This window comes from Gekko japonicus, unplaced genomic scaffold (assembly GCF_001447785.1).
Source record: "Gekko japonicus isolate JY-2015 unplaced genomic scaffold, Gekko_japonicus_V1.1 scaffold3772, whole genome shotgun sequence".
In the NCBI taxonomy this organism is placed as follows: Eukaryota; Metazoa; Chordata; class Lepidosauria; order Squamata; family Gekkonidae; genus Gekko; species Gekko japonicus.
The window spans coordinates 2,234-6,856 of record NW_015161521.1 but is presented as its reverse complement, the minus strand read 5'-3'; positions in this window follow the sequence as shown (position 1 = coordinate 6,856).

Below are 4,623 nucleotides of genomic sequence, written 5' to 3'. Positions count from 1 at the left end.
GGGGCCACAGACATCTGAGGGGGAAATTCTATGTTTCCCCCTCAGATGGCTGTGGCCCCGCCCCCAGCGTGCCCGGCATCATCACGTCACCTCCGGCTGACGTGCATGCGGCGCCGTGCATGCGGCACCAACAGACGCCGTCCGGGAGCCCCCCGCCGCGGGGCGAAAACTACTTGGCAACCCTACTTGGGGCTGGGGTGAGCTCTGTTCAGAGGGCAGCACACCAACCCATTGGCTCGATGGGACTTTTCTTGGTGGTGTTAATGGCTAAGCCACCCATGAAGGTGCCAGCAGCTTTCAGATTGTCTCCAGAACTTGAGAGGGGAACTATAGAACCTAGACTGTTGTTCAAAGGAGTATCCATAGTCTCATTCAGCTGGAGTTATGGCTAGGTTGAAAGTGTATCTCCTTTTCCAGGATAACACTCTGTCAGAGGCATCCAAACCTTTTTTTCCTTTCCTTTTTAAAATGTTTATTAAAATCAAATATAACATATAACCTGTACAATATCTGCATAACAGTATACCAAACGTTCTGAGAATCCAACATTACAAACCAGCCAGTTAACCCCCAACAAAGTTGTCATCAAACATCAACAAATATAACATAATAACAAACTATTTTAGTATCAGACCTGTTCCCATATATAAGAACGACTTTTGAACTATAAATCCCGTTTAATGCTGTCAGGTTTAAACTACAACAAATTTGGTGGTCTACTATTCTAAACAAGAGGAGTCCCGGCAGCAGGGCGAAGGTCAGAGCGGTATCAAAAGTGAAGCCATGTGTGATAACTCGTCCTAGAGGGGAGCACATTGTGTTCTGTCATGAAGTCGAGTCCTGGAAACCAAGTACGTACAAATTTTTCATACGTTTTCCCGGAGCTTAATGGAATTTGGACTTTGTCTAGATTTGCTCAACATTATTCTAAGTCAATAAAACATCATTTAGACCTCTTTTGACTTTGGGGGGGCAGGGCAGAGAATGGAAGAATTGATTTGATGCTGCCTCCTCCTCCTCCTCCTTCCGGGAGATATTTGTGTCCTTCTGTACAACATTGGCAGCTAAATCAGAGGCGGAGGCTTTGCAGGTGCCTCACCTATCTTTCCGGGAAGAGGTTTCCTGGTCTGGAGAAAGCCACATTTATACCATACAGAAGCAGAGACTTTGCTGCATTCAAGAGTTCCAGACCGGCTTTCGTCCCAGCTAAAGAGAACCTCTGGAAGGATGCAGATCTTTCTTACCATCTGCCTCTTGGCCTCCTTCATATCTACAGGTGAGGATTTTAAGGAGTTTGCAATGGGTGACTTTTGGAAGCGGTTGGGGGGCAGGGTCCAAACTAGGGATACTGCTAATTTCTTTCTTCTTTTTTTTAAGTACCCATAAGGTACACTTTTATTATTTTTCATATTATACACCAACAAACAAACATACTACATAACATTGGACGCCAGATAAATTTCAAAAATGTTATACTAATGTTTCCGGGAACTGCTGGAGGTGTAGGAATAACATAGGAACGTGCTTCCATATATGGTGGAAGTGTGAGAAAATACAAAGATTCTGGAAAAGCACTAAGCAGTTGATAAAAGATATTACAGGGATAGACCTACCGATTACACTGGAAATTTTCCTATTAAATATCATACCTGAAGGAATTAAATATAATGAAATATGTATTATTTTATATGTAATTACAATGTCAAGAATACTTGTTGCAAAGAACTGGAAGACAGATAGAATACCGAGTAAGGAAGACTTGATTAGCATACTTTTTGAAGTAATTGAAATGGATAAGTTGAATATGTTTTTAGCGGGAAAATCAGATGAAAAATTTAAACAGAAATGGCAAAAAGCCATAAATTGGTATGCAGAAACTTTGTAATGTTAACCCCTAACTGTTAGAAAATAAGATATAAATGTATGTTGTTGAAAACTGAAAATAAAATGATTAAAAAACAAAAAAACAAAAACATACCACATAACAAACATCCACTTACACACATAAAACATACAAAGAGATCAGTATATTTTCTTATAACTCTATTACCATGTTTAAATAATTTCTATAAGTTTGCTTAAGTTTCTGTATACTCTTATCTTTTTACCATCGTTGCTATTTAGCTAAAAAATAATTAATAGTACCAAAATGTTCATCACTTTAAGCTATGCATTTATGTTGTATACTGCCAATTTCCTCATGAACAAGTGAGATGCACAAACTTATTTGAAGGTGGCGATGGGATGTGAGCAGATCATCACAAGATCCTGATGACTCCTCCCCCGCTGCTACTGGATTCCTCCAACTCCACCCTCTCCGCCACCTTGGAGTCCCATCACCCAGGGCAGCAGGGGCCTCAGACACCTGAACGGGGGAGGGGGGTTGCTTCACCACCCATGCCGACCCGCTCCTTCTGGCTGGCTGGCTTTCCAATGATCTCTGGGGGGGGTAGCCTTATCCAGTCCAGGTCATCATCCCTGGCCCCGTCACTGCCCTGCTTTTATTCCTTCTCCTCACTTTCCCAGTGTTCCCTGCGCTTCCTCCTCCCTCCCTGCCTCTTAGCCCCGCCCCCCTACATAATCGAGACTGTCAGCCCTCAGGAGGGGCTGCTACGCCTTCTGGGTTGAGGCCGGGCACTGTTGGGTGGCTCCGTTCGGGCTATTGGGCCCAGCTCATGTTGGGCCCAACTCATGTTGGCTCCATTCCTGCCGCCGCCTGGGGAGAGCGCGTGGGCCGGCGGCAGCATCTTCCCAGCCAAGCCGGTCGTCTTTGGCTGCTCATTCTTGGGGGGCCCCCGGGGCCACAGGTAAGCAGCAGAGGACTAAAGGGAGGGGTCTGTGGGTGACATTGGGGATCCTGCAGGCGGTGTGGGGGTGCCCGGAGTCCCAGCAGCGGGACACAGATTACTTGATTTCTTTGGCTCATGGTGAAAAGCTGAGCATCCCTGACAAACTGGTCTGCATCAGGTTCTACCAAAACGGCACATGTGCAAAGGCCCTGCTGATTCAAACTGATTGGCAGCCATTACTTTCATGATGGACTGTTGTATGGAAGCAGCACGTGCGTCTGTTTTTACCTTTAGATGATTCACTTGAAATAGAGACCCCAAGTGGTTTCAGCTTCAGCCCCTGAACTGTTTAGGTGAAGATCTTGGAGTTTTTTTCTTTAAGAGTGCCACAGCTGCAAATAATAATTAGCTACTTGGCCTTGAGGGGCCAGCAGACTAATATCAGATGTTTTCCTTTAGACCTAGGCTAATTTACTTTTTAAGTTGTGCCGGGCCAAGGAGCATGAAACTTTGCGAACGCTGATATGTTTTGATATTACCTGCTGGGGTGTATCTTGCAATCATCTTCAATAAACTCTGCGGAGCTTTCTGAAAGGTGAAGTGTGGAGCGTCGTCGTTAATGGGTGTCTCGCTCCCTTTGCCCAGAGTAGAACCGGAGACTGAAGAGGTGAGCCTTCAAAGCACAAAGTGCTTTTGAATTTTGATAAAGCAAAATGAGTTGCCTTTTGCCAACCTGAGGCCTTGAACCCTGATGGACCTTGGCAGAAGAACTGAGAGTGAAACTCCCGGTTCACACAACTGTGTAGATCAAGGGCCCCCAAAATGGCATCTATGGGCCCCGAGGTGCCCGCAAACACCTTTCCTGAAGAGGAACCCCTTTTGGAGAGGGACTTGGGCCATTTTGACCAGTACAGGGTATGTTCAGTCCGATTGTAAAGAAGTTGTGATTTACCTTTTCTACAGTTTGGAGCTTATAAAATGCTTTCTCCCTCGAGTCTTCTTGTGCTTCTCCAGCACCTATAACTTAGATATATCCTCCCTACTACTGGAAGGCTTGCAGTCAGTCAATGCTACAAGCAATCGTGATTTTGCAGTAAATTTTATAGACTGCAACTGCACGGGTGGGGCTGGTGTGTTTTCCTAGTTCTGCCAATACCACCTGTTCCAGTCTCTCCTTTTTTAATTCTCAACTGAAGAATCCCCTCTCTGTACTGAAGGGCCCTGTAGTTAGGGTGGCCAGGTCTGGCTTGGAAAATACCTGGGGACTTTGGGGGGTGGATCCGGAAGAGGGCGGGGTTGGGGGAGGGGAAGGGGAAGGGCGTCAGCACGGTACAATGCCAGAGAGTCCACCCTTTGAAGCAGCCATTTTCTCCTCAGCACGGTACAATGCCAGAGAGTCCCCCCCTTCGAAGCAGCCATTTTCTCCACACTGATGGAACTTATGAGTGCTAGTATGGGATATGAATGGAGTGTTTGCCAAATGGATTAATATTATATAGATATTTCAATGCTACCCACTTTGACAAAGTTATTTGAAACAAGATATTATATGCATGGTTCGTTGTTGTTGATGGCGTTTGAATTGCTTCCAGTCAACTGAATATTGGGAAAAGAAATTACTATTCCTTGGAGACTTTTTTGGCATAATACATCACGGTTGTTTGCTTCTTCTCAGCTTCCATCCCGTGATCTCTCTCTTTGGTGTGCATCCACCTGGAGGTTGGCAACACTACCTGTATTGGAGGTGTCCCATAACTCCCCCCAGAAAGGGCTTCTGTCCCACATGCTCTATGTCTAGGCATGAACTGCACCTCAGGTTGTAAGCTTGGACATG